General features: G+C 43.1%; 2 pseudogenes; both read left to right on the top strand.

Annotated features, from left to right (window-relative positions):
• The window catches only part of LOC149145910 (uncharacterized), a 92,240-nt pseudogene extending 87,806 nt beyond the window's left edge, over positions 1-4,434 (top strand).
• A 7,406-nt stretch (positions 4,435-11,840) lies between these two features.
• The window catches only part of LOC149145912 (CDPK-related kinase 3-like), a 193,332-nt pseudogene continuing 192,622 nt past the window's right edge, over positions 11,841-12,550 (top strand).

Genomic DNA, 12,550 nt, shown 5'->3' on the forward strand with positions numbered 1-12,550 from the left:
TGGAGAATGGTGGATTAAATGAGAATAATAGGCAAAATGAGCCCATATAATTACCCATTTATGAGGCTCATCAATCTGTTCCATAAATGAAGAGACATCTGCAGCCCTGTCTCTTGAAGATATTGTGCTAGAGTCCTTGCAAAGTATAGACACTCCCTGGGAAGAAATTCCTAAAGATCCACTCTCTGAAAGGTAATCCCTGGCCTGATTTGGGAAATCCTAATAAAGAAAGCCTCGAAGAAACCTTCAACTAGAACATCCCTATCCACAATATGGCTAACACTCCTCTTCCAGGTGGGAACCAACTCCCACCTCCTCTGGGAGCACTCCCTCCCTGGCTCACTCAAGATGCTGTAGCGGTACCTAGGTAGCAACATCCCTTACCCAAGAATGCAGAAAGAGTACTGCCTAAATTCGACCCTGAGAAGGGAGACACCGTTGATAACCATATTCACTCTGTTAGACTCAGTCTTGTCAGTCTTCTGTCAGAGTCGAATTCACCAAGGTTCATTTCTCGTCATTTGCAGTCATCAAATACCAGTTTGGTCAAAAAGGGTCATTTTAATCCTTGAGTCCAGGGTTTTGTCTCCAGAAGTGTTCACTAACGCCTGTAGGCCAAAGAGAGCTTCAATAAGGTTTCACTTCAAGATCCACATTATTAATAATGCTGAAGGACAGTTCTTCTTCAAAACTCTGTTTTAAAGAAGAAATTATTAAGTTCGTTCAATACATGGTTGATAAGGTTTTACAGCTCTTCAGGCAGCCCTGCCCATCTTGCTAGGTTCAGCAGCCCCTATCCCTGCAAAAGCACAAACAGACAGAACATCATCAGCACAAAGAGACAAAGCAAGATCTACAGGGGTTGGAGCGGGATTTTTCAAAGCTAATCTAGTTATATCTCATATCAACAAGTGTATGACTGAAAGCCCCTAGACAACATTAAGTACGAGAAAATTCATTTACTCAATACAGTACCAGTTTTCCTTTATTGAAGATGGACCTGCAGACAAAGCAAATGAAATACTATTGGAAATGAAGGGAACTTTTGGACCACATGATTGTAGGCTGCTATGTATTAATTCTTCACAATCAAATGAAGAGATCTTACCAGAAGATATCTGGACTCCTTTTGTTTCATCATCTTTGATAATTCATCATCTGACCATGTTCTAGGCCGCTGTTTCAACAGAAATGACTTGGAACAGATTAATGAATTCATGCAAGAATTTTTTGTAAAGAATATTATCCCATACATGGAGCAGAAAATACGCTCCTTGAATCAACAGGTTTCAGCAACAAGGAAGGGGTTGAAAAATCAGTTTAAAAACCTTTGGTGGCATAAGGGGAAGGATGATACTGCTGATGTTTCGAATGGGTCCATCTACACATTTAGTTCGATAGAGTCTCAGATCAGAATTTTGGGAGACTATGCCTTTATGTTGCGTGATTATGAACTTGCTCTTTCAAATTATCGATTGTTATCCAGTGACTACAAGATTGACAAGGCTTGGAAGCGTTATGCTGGTGTTCAGGAAATGATTGGACTTTCACTATTTATGCTGGATCAATCAAGAAAGGAAGCAGAGTATTCCATGGAAACGGATTTTACAACTTATCAGAAAATAGGTGCCTCAGGTCAGAGATATGCCACAAGATGTGCACTTTGGTGGTCGGAATTGCACAAAGCTAGGGGGCAATTCAAGGAGGCTGCCAATGTCTACTTCCGTATCTCTAGTGAGGAACCAAGCTTACGTGCAGGTATATTGCTGGAGCAGGCAGCCTATTGTTATCTGCGTGCAAATCCACGCATGCTCAGGAAATTTGGATTCCATCTTGTCCTTGCAGGAAATCGCTACACTATATGTGGACAGCGGAAACATGCCATTAGAGCATATATGTGTGTTCTTCCTGTATTTGAAGGCGATGGATGGAATTATATCAGAGACCATGTCCACTTTAATCTTGGAAGATGGTATGCTGTTATCGGGAAGTCAGAACTGGCCATTCAACATTTAATGAGATTACTTGCATGTAGTCATCAATCAGCTGTAACTCAGGAAATGTTTCTGGGAGATTTCCTGCGTGTTTTTGAGAGTGTTGGTAAAAAAGATGAAATGTTCAAACTGAAGTTGCCTGCCATTAATATGACATCACTGAGAATTCATTTTGAGGATCACCACACATATGCCTCTGCTGGAGCTATTCTTTTACCAGAAAAGACATGGCAATATTTGGAGGAAGGATTAGTTCCATCGACATCCCCGACATCAAGTAACTGGTTAGATTCTGCAGCAAGGTCTTCTTCCAAATCTTTGAAAGGAAAAGATAGCAATATTTGTATTGCTGGAGAGGCTATAAATGTGGAGCTTGAGTTTAAGAATCCTCTTCATATCCCTATTGATATATCTGCAGTTTCCCTCATATGTGATTTCATTCCTGAAATGATGTCGGAGAACGTTGGTGTTGGTCATCATGGAGAAAAAGAAATTGGATCTGAAATTGCACTATCTAATCATAGCATCGATGAAGAGGGGAACATATATGATCATGGTGCTTCTTCATTGGTTTTATCTGAGGAGGCTTCTAGTCTGAAAGGAGGTCAAAGTATGATGGTACATTTGAAAGTGACTCCTAAAATGGATGGTTTCCAGCATACGTTGACAGTTGATTTGTATACTCTGAGTTCTGTTCAATACAAATTCAGTCAGGGAAAGGTACGGTGCCCAAAATTATGCTTCCAGAAGACATTAGACTGTTGCAATTTAAAGCTTTCCATTCCTGGCATACCGAGCTCTTTGTGCATATTAAGGTTGATATTCTTCCAAATCCACGACTAGAGATTGTTAGTGTTCCGGATCAAACTTTCGATGATGGAGCAATCTGTCATGCTTACGATGAGAGCACAGCAAGTCAATCACAAATAAGTAATCAAACTATGGTGAATGAAGTTAGATTGTACATTGAGACTTTTATGAGTGAGATGAAGAAATGGGAAAATGATTTGAAGCAACTTGGGACCAAAGTTAAAAAGCGTGAGGATGAATTGAGGAAATTAGAAACCAATTTAAGTGAATTGAATAGTTCTTTGAGTGACTTGAAGGCAACGCAGCGCATATAACAGGAGGCGCGGTGCACTCAGGGCACGCGGAAAACTGGGAGCTTGGCCACAGTGCAAAAATACCACTGGCTTGGCGCACTCAGAGCGCGCGGCGCACTGGGCAGAGCGCGCAGCGCATACAGTCCAAAGGGTTGAATTTGCTCGAAATTTCTCCAGCTCATACCATGCGTGGATTTGCCAGCTCTAGGGCGTTCTCAAACAGCCCCAAGCTGAAACATTAGGATCAACGAGGACAATACAGTTGCAAGCTACAACGAACTCTATCATGTTCACATGCGCCCATATGTGGATGCCTTGGCAAAGGGAGTATCCACTATCATGGCATCTTACTCGAAGCTGGAACGGAGCGAAAATGCATGCGTGCCATTATCTTCTAACTCACATCTTGAAAAACACAATGGGATTCAAGGGATTCATCATTTCAGATTGGGAAGGAATAGACAGTATTACCTCACCACCAGGGGCAAACTACAGCTACAGTATTTCTGCTTCAATCAATGCAGGCATTGACATGGTGATGGTCCCTTTCAACTTCCAAACATACATTGATGAGCTCACAGCTCTAGTGAACTCGAGTGTGATCTCCATGAGCAGAATAGACGATGCAGTTAGGAGAATTCTAAGAGTAAAATTTGTCACTGGTTTGTTTGAGCAGCCCATGACAGACCGCACCTTATTGGGCATGGTTGGCAATCTTGCACATAGAGAGCTAGCCAGAGAAGTTGTATGCAAGTCTCTCATTCTCTTGAAGAATGGGAAAATGCCTGAAAATCCATTATTGCCTCTTGACAAGAATGCTCCAAAGATACTTGTAGCAGGCAGTCATGCGGACAATCTGGGGTACCAGTGTGGAGGATGGACTATAAGCCGGAAAGGCAACTGTGGAGCAACAACTGTAGGAACCACCATTCTGGATGCCATAAAACAAGCCATCAGTCCGTCAACCGAAATAGTATACGAGCAGAACCCAAATGCAAATTTCACTAAAGGGAAGGGATTCTCTTACGCCCTTGCAGCAATTGGGGAACCTTTGTATGTGGAAACGGGGGAAGATAACACCAACCTGACCATCCCTCTGGGGGTAATCGACGTGATCAACAATGTATGTAATGACGGTTTTCCGTGCCTGGTTATTTTGATATCGAGGAGGCCGTGGGTGGTGGAAACCTACTTGAAACAGAATGGACGCGCTCGTAGCTGCATGGTTGCCTGGAAGTGAACGGCAGGGCGGTGCGGATGTTATAATCGGAGATTATGATTTTCAAGGCTAACTGCCCAGAACGTGGTTTAAACGTGTTAGCTACCTATACCAATAGGTTTCATATTTCATGATTGGCAAAGAAAGTTCCAAATATGCTCTGCTTTGGTGATACAAAGATCCCATATTTCCAAAAGGAGACCAGGTGTGTATATAGCTTCATGTTCATTAAGTTTTGATGGGTGGTCCAAAAGCCTAATCTGGATCATGCCATGTTTCAATTTTTCTGTTGTAGAATAGAGAAAGAAGTCTGTCCAAACTGTTTAATCTTGGCAGACCAGTTGCTTAGGTAGAGAAGTAAGGTTCCCAACTGCTTAATCTGGGACCTTGGAAGCAATAAGGGTAGTTCTAGATAGAAAATCAAAAGGAAAAAGCCAAAGAAAAGAAAAGGCACATAAGGGTCTGCAAGTCTAAGTGCACCCTCCATGAAGAAACAAAAAATGCTAGGCAAATAGATGGGTAGGCAGATGGGGTTGCAGAAATGTCATTCCTTACAATTCAATGTGTGCTAACCTATTCACAAAGGAATATCAATGGATTGAGAAGGTCTTCTTCTCCATCATGTTGCAGCAAAATAAAGAAGCATGACTAACTTCCTTTTCCCCTTTCTCACCTTCATTACTAACATCCCTTCATAAGTTGTGTTCATGAAAGAATTTGAGGTTTCATGCTGGTTCTTATTCCTTTGAAAGCCACATTTCTTGTCTAAAATTCTATTTATTTTTGATCTACTCCCTAAGCTAAGTTATCTTCACATAAACTTAGTGATTTCACTCCTCAATCACCTTTTCCATCCATATTAACCCCTAACTTCTATTATCTAAATCCCCTATGTTACCTTTTCCCTACTATTATAACACCATGGTGTATAAATCCCAAGCATTGTATAAATATCCTCCCTTTTTAGCACTATAGCTAAATAAGTTTGTCTAAGGGAGACATTAGTCCACCAGGGACTATGGTCAACCCTGTCATGGGATTGCTCTAACCTCTGGTTGGAGTGATAACCTCCCCCTAAGCCCTCACCTCACCTCTGCTCAAGAATTCCACAAAAACCCCTTCCCTCTGCTTAAAACCCACTTTTTAACCCTTCTTCCCCCCTCAGATTAACCCTTGCCCCGAAAAACCCACAAAAGCCCTTAAACCTAAAGTTCTCCGCCCAAAATATTAATTCGAATATTTTAATATGCCGGCGGGACCCCCCCAACATGCACGATCCGTCGGGAGGCCCGCCAGCCGTCCATCGTCTGCCACCCCCGATCCAACGGTGGGCGGGTATTTCCAGATTTGGATTTGCCGTCCTTTAGCGTCCGGGGAACGGTGGTTTTCCGCCCCGTACATGGGACGCGTGGCAGGCGGCGGGGTTGTTCGGAGCCCCCCTCCCCGATACCGCCTTTGCCCAAAGGTGGTGCGGGGAAACCGCTTACCACCCTCCCCGTTACCACCTTCCCTCCTACGTCACCTACATGTCACCATGACGTCGGACCATCTCCCGCCCCGCGCCCCGTGGCCCTCCACGTAGGCCCGCCACCACATATGTCTGCCACCGCATCCAGCCACGCTGGCCTCCACCTCAGCGCCCACGTCACCCTCCGTACCCGGGCCCGCCATGACATCATGCTGACGTCATCGGCGGAAAAGCGCCAATAACCCGTTTTTGCCAAAATTGTCGTTATAAACGCCCGAAATAGCCGTTTTGTGTCATTTTCGAGCGAAATACACAGAACTCTTGTCGCTGCTTCGGCGCCAGATTGTTCCCGAACCTCCAAATTCGAATTTGCGACCGCCCGAGCTTATCAACTCAGCTACATTGAGCCTTCACAGTTCGGCCCGCAGGCTTTTCAAGCGATTTTATCCAGGTATTCACCATAATTCTCCCATTTCGCCCATACATACCATTTCTCTGCAAATTCACCATTAAAGCACTTGTCAAATTCCAAATTAAACTCTGTCTGCTACCTAAAAGTGAGCTAAGGTAACCTGCATTGCCCCAGCACCATAATTTAACATTAAAATAGTCAATTCGCGGACCAAAATTGTAAATTTGTCCTCGAGGTGCCCGACATTGTTCCCTTTTGCCGGGTGTAGACCAGCTGCAGCTTTTTACCAAAGTAAATCTCACATACCCTCTGCAATTTTCCCTTAGCAATTCATAATCCCTGTGAATTTACTAAAAACTGCAGAAACAAGCCTGCCAAGCCTGCCTTTTCCACTGTGAAGAAGAGTTCAAACATTGTCTACAGTGAGCCTATCACTTAAGCTCTGAGGAACCTTGCAAACTATTGTAATCACCTAAGTTAAATTCAAACTACATAATGGCTGCTCCTGCACCCTCAGCCCTCAGTGTTGCTCCATTAAATCCACCAAATAAAGACCTGGAGTCCTTGCCTCTTGCTGACAAGGACTACCTCATTGAAGACTTTGTGGGTAATAGGGATTTTCTGCAGACCTTCAGGCAAATTAGAGAGGACTACCTGAATGGTCATGATACATATGGGATATGGGAGTCAAACCTGCCATACTACTGTCTCCCCTCTGTAAATGTTTTTCCTGAGATCATTCGCCTATGTGCTGAAAACTATGATGTGCAGCAAAGAGCCATTAAGTCTCCATCTGGGAGCATCCTCTTTCACATCAACCCTGAAACTATCAATAAGATGCTCCACTTTGATCAAACTGAGCTGCTGTTCCCCTTTTCCATGAATTATCTGCTGGACACTGGTGCCAAAATGACCAGTGAGGATATTCAGAAGGTCACCAGGACATTTGTGAAACCTGAATGTCAGCCTGCAGGGTCTCCTCCCTACTTGGATGTCTATTTTACTGAGGTAGGCAGAATGTTGCTAGACATGATTGCTTATGTGTTGGGATACAGAACCAGTGAGCATGTGGATGAAACAATGCTGGTATTGCTAGCTGCTTACAGCCCAGGCCAACCCCCTGCCCGCAAATATAACTTTGCCAAGTTCATAGCTAACAAGATTCATGATCAGCTGTGCAAGGTAGACACACATGGTGTCTTCAAGTACTCATCCTATATCTACCACCTTTTTATGTACTATCAGTCTGAGGCTTTTCCATGCTACATCAAGAAGCTGGACTATAAAGGGGAAAGAAGATCTGTTATCTTCTGGACATCTGTCTATCACCAAGTCCAAACTTCACCCTATTCCTATTGTGAGTTTGTTGACCAATTTGTATACCCTGTCTCTTGCCTATTGATGAGGTCCCCTCCTCCCAGAATTTCAACTGAGATATAGAAAGCTCTGCAACTTTCCAAAAAGTACAAAATAGGTGATTGGTACCTATATGAGAATCATACAGTCATCAGAGTCTATGGCTGTGAGCTCTGTCCATACAGGCTCCCAAAGTATGTGCCTATGAGGATATTTGCCTTGGAGTATTACAGGCAGTTGATTCAGTCTGACCTCACTCACTTCCATAGCTCCAAAAAGAAAGCCCACCTCAAGTTCAAACACCAGGTTGGCCCCTTCATCATGAATAAGAAAGAAGGATGGGAAGATGCCGACCTAATCCTCAAAGATAAATACAAGCTGTCATATAGTTTTTGGTGGGTCCCTTATGACCCTGAAGGCTTCATCACTGCTAGAAGAATCAAGTACAGGCTTCTAGGTTATAGGCATTGTAAATACCCACATATTGAAAGATATGCCAACCAACAAGAATGGCAGCAGGATACTCTAATTGAAAAACTAACTGAAGAAGAGACAATGTTAAAGAATGTCAAGGAACTAGAAAAAACTCTTGACCTAGACTCTGTGCATCAGGTACCCTTCAAATGGCCTTATTCAGCAGGAGAAGGGACCTCGGCCTCAAGGACTGCACCAGCCACACAGGCACCTTCCACAGCAGCACCAGCTACAGACAAAGGGAAAGGCATAATGGGTGCTGAAGAAGAAACCGTGAAAGAAAAGTCTGCCCCTTCAAGTGAACAACAACAAGGGCAGCAACCGGAGCAGCAGCAAGAGCAGACTCCCCCTCCACAAACTGAGCCACCAACAGCTCCAATTTTGTAGACCCCAGCACAAGAAGACAGGGGTACGAAAAGAGCCAGAGAAGAGTCCACTCCTGCTAGTGGATCCTCCCAGCAACCCCAGACCAAGAGGCCAAGAGCTGATTCCCCGGAGGTAGAAGACATCACTGAAGAATTCCTTGACAGTTCAAGGAAAAACAGGGAGGGCAGCCAGCACACAGGGACAAGCTCCTTTCAGCAGGAGCAAGGATTACAACTTGGTTTGGAGGTGTCCTCCCCCTCCCAGCAGAGCAAGAAGCCCAAAGGCACTAAGGACTTCTTCAAGCAAATAAAGGCACAGAATGACCTGCTGAGGGTGGAGGTTTATAAACAATTTCTCAATGCCACACCAGCCCAAAAGGAAAGGCTAATGTCTGTGTATGACATTCAAGAGGAGAAAATGATCCTCAGCCATTTCAAGCCTACAGTGCCCCATCCAAAATCAACAACAGATTATGTGAAGACAAGGGTGGAGGTCCTAGCCAAAGACATCCATCCCATGGACCAGATTGAACTCCACAAACAGACTGGAGAAATGGTCTATGCAACCTTGGTGGAGAGGGAAACATTGGCCCATGAGCTAAAAGAGTCACTCAAAAATACCAACACTCAGTTGGATTTTGAGAGAATGTCCTCCCTAGCCAAAGATAACAGAATAAAGTCACTAGAGGACATTATTGTTGACCTAGGGCATGATCCTAAGGATCCAAAGGGTGTAAAGGCCCTTATGAAGAAAAAAGAAGATGACCTCAATGCATTGAAGAAGAGGTTAAAGCTGCAGCCCACAGAGCACCCTCAAACAACAGAGCTACAAAAGGAAAAACAGGCTGATGAGCAACTGGACCTCATAATGCAGCTAAATCAAAAGGTCCTCGATTTGGAGAAGGAGCTTGAAGGAGCATTGCAAGATAAACAGGGAGAATCTACATCCCAAGCTCCTCCAACTACTTCAACCACTGCAACAACTACAGAGGCAGCAGTGGCCCCTACAACAGAAGCAGCAGCAACAACAGCAGCTCCAGATTCCAGCGCAAGTGTGGAAGAATTAACCAAGGCCATTAAGGAAATGGAGCTCCAGGCAAATGAAATAAAGAAGGCCAAGGAAAAATTGGCAGAACTGGATGCCAAGTATGACAAATCAAAAGTGACCGTAGCAGAGCAAGGCAGAGAAATAAAGGCTCTAAAAGAAAAGATAAAAGCCTTGGAGAAAGAGCTAAATCTGGAGAGTGCCATGGCTGAGATAAAAAGAATTCTATGGGCCAAAATTGGCCAATCCATCACTCAACAATGGAGGTCAATCAAGACTATACATGAGCAGATGGATTTAATTGGCCAAGCACAAACAGAAATTCAAAGGGCCAAAGCAACACTGGGAGACAAGCCTGAACAGGCAAACAGAATGATAGATTTCCTGAACAGGCAAGAAAAGGAGGAGCTGGCAGCCATTGGCATTGTCAACAGGACAGAGGCTGTCCTCACAGCCAAGAAAGTACTCACTCTCAGGAATTATGTACAGACTGTGGAGAGAAAGTGCTTTGAAATACAGGCTGAGGTGCATGAGTACCAACACAAGATGGCAGCACTGCAAGCAAAAGGACTGCCCAACCTACTAAGCGGTACAAGAAAGCTGATCTCCCGAGATCAATTTGCAAACAGGATGGCAGCTTATATTGAAAACCAAATCACTGCATCTGGCAGTACCTCTCAGGAAACAGGGCCTCCAACAGGACAGAGCTTATATAATAAACTTGAAGGCCTGTTTTTTATTGAGAGTGAGGTGAAGCACCTTTTTGAAATTCCTCCTAATTTTTACAGGTATACAGAGGCCGATGAAACTTTAATTAAGATTCGAAGACATCAAATGCCTAAGGAAGATTGGTGGCAGGCAATGCTTCAAATTTTGCCACGGTAGCCTCAGTTGCTCGGTCACTGCCATCTCCAGCTCACTAGAAGACAAACAACAGAAAAAGGTTAGCATTTAAAGCAACTGAAAAGTGACTTAGCACATGTACAACGACAGCTAGCCCAAAGGATAAGAAAAAACGTATATCTTTGACAGCGTATCCTCAGCCGACTCCAACAGCCACCAGGTCAACAGTCTCCGACCATTTTGACAGCTAAAGCACTGAAGAGTTATTACAGCATTAACTTTCTCAGCTATAACGCTCCAGGAGTTGGCATAACATCAATGAGCCATTAACTCATTTCCTTGATATTTTTCATGTAAATTTTGTATATATACCCCCCCTGGTAATGTATAAGGGGTTGGTAATTTTCACTCTGAGGCCAATGTATTGTACACTTTCAGAATTGTCTAATACAAAGGGCTGGATCAGCTCAGTGATTTCCTGGAATTTTGATGTCCTGCTGATGACCTGCGTGCGGTTGCAGAATTCTTGTGCTGTCTGATGAAATAATAAGTTTTCCTTAATCTCTGTTTGTCTTCCTATGTTCATTAAATCATACTCATGTTTCACTGACTAGCAGTAAAGAAAAAGAATAGTGCATGAATTGTCTGGTTACACCTTGTGCTCAATTTTTACTGCTGTAAATGTTTTTCTTCAGGATTAACTATGGACATGAATTCTTAAATGCTCATGTTTTTATTAATTCTATAATGTGAAAGTTGTCTAGAAATTCTTCACTGCTTCTAAATAACACTCTCACTTCTTTAGCATACCAGTTTATTGGAAGATCCTTAACTGCCTTTCATGAACTGGACACATCACACTTAATCACAATTTCAAAGTATTGTTTCTCAGACAGTTATCCAGCTCTGCAACTTCACTACTGTATCAATATAGCACACCAAACAACTAAAGGACCACTGACTCCATTGCCCAATGACCTATAACATTCTAGTAAGAACATACATATCTTGACTGAAACATTATCCAACCAAATACAAAAACAAATCTTGAACATCATAACTAGCCTGAAATTTCTACACAAACAGAGCTAAACCTTAAAGAGAGAGCCCTCTCTGATTACAGCCTGGCTAGAAGCTGCAATCCAAAGATTGGTTAGTGGTTACCCCGGCCGTATTCCCTTGGGAGTCAAAGGGAACAACCTGGGTGTTAACAAAACACATGGCATCAACCGTGTCAGAGAAATGAGCTATGTATCCTATTTTGTCTTCAGTGGCGATTCAAAGGGAGTTACACCAACAAATTTCACCTCCTCATTGGCCATCAGCAAATTCAAAGCATGAATTGTAACGCTGCCCCTTGTACATACGGCTGGCTTTTTCATCTTTCGTCGATAATGATCAAACAATCCCCGTTTTGAGTCAGTTCATTTCCTCATGGCAGAGTTTATTTATGGTATGAGAATCATTTTGTAAAAGGAGGAGCAGAAGGTTTAGGATTTTGGATATTTGGAAGTTGGATCAAACTATGGCAAGGATTTTCATCGGGGATTTCATTGGAAAGATGACGACAGCTATTGCGATTGAAGATGTGCGGAGAGAAGTTAAGACTTTGAAAGCATTGCCAGGGCATCATAATTTGGTCATATTTCACGATGTATGTGAGGACGACAACAATGTCTACATTATCATGGAATTCTGCGAAGTTGGGGAACTGTTGGACAGAATATTGTCCAGTGGTGGAAGGTTCTCAGAGGAAGATGCCAAGGGTATTGTTGTGCAGATTTTGAGCGTAGTTGCCTTTTGTTACCTTCAGGGGGTGTTGCATCGTGATTTAAAACCAGAGATGAAAGACTGAACGATATTGTAGGCAATGCATATTATGTAGCACCAGAAGTCCTTCACCAATCATATAGTATGGAAGCAGATGTATGGAGTATTGGTGTGATAATGTACATCTTACTATATGGTAGTTGACCTTTCTGGGCACACTCTAAATCAAGAATTTTTCGTGAAGTTTTGAGCACTGAACCTAATTTTGATGATGCACCATGGCCTTCTATCTCTCCTGAGGCTAAGGATTTTGTGAAAAGGCTTCTTAACAAAGATATACGCAAAAGAATGAGTGCAGCTCAGGCCCTTTCTCATCCATGGCTTTGTGGGAAATATGTAATTCCATTAGATACTTCGATGTACAAACATGTTAAAGCTTATCTCCGCTGCTTACCGTTCAAACGTGCAGCTCTCAAGAATAAGGAGTTGATGTGACCAAAT

Source organism: Pinus tabuliformis, chromosome X (assembly GCF_031772625.1).
Source record: "Pinus tabuliformis cultivar Carrire ecotype Pingquan chromosome X, CPIR1, whole genome shotgun sequence".
NCBI classification, from domain to species: domain Eukaryota; kingdom Viridiplantae; phylum Streptophyta; class Pinopsida; order Pinales; family Pinaceae; genus Pinus; species Pinus tabuliformis.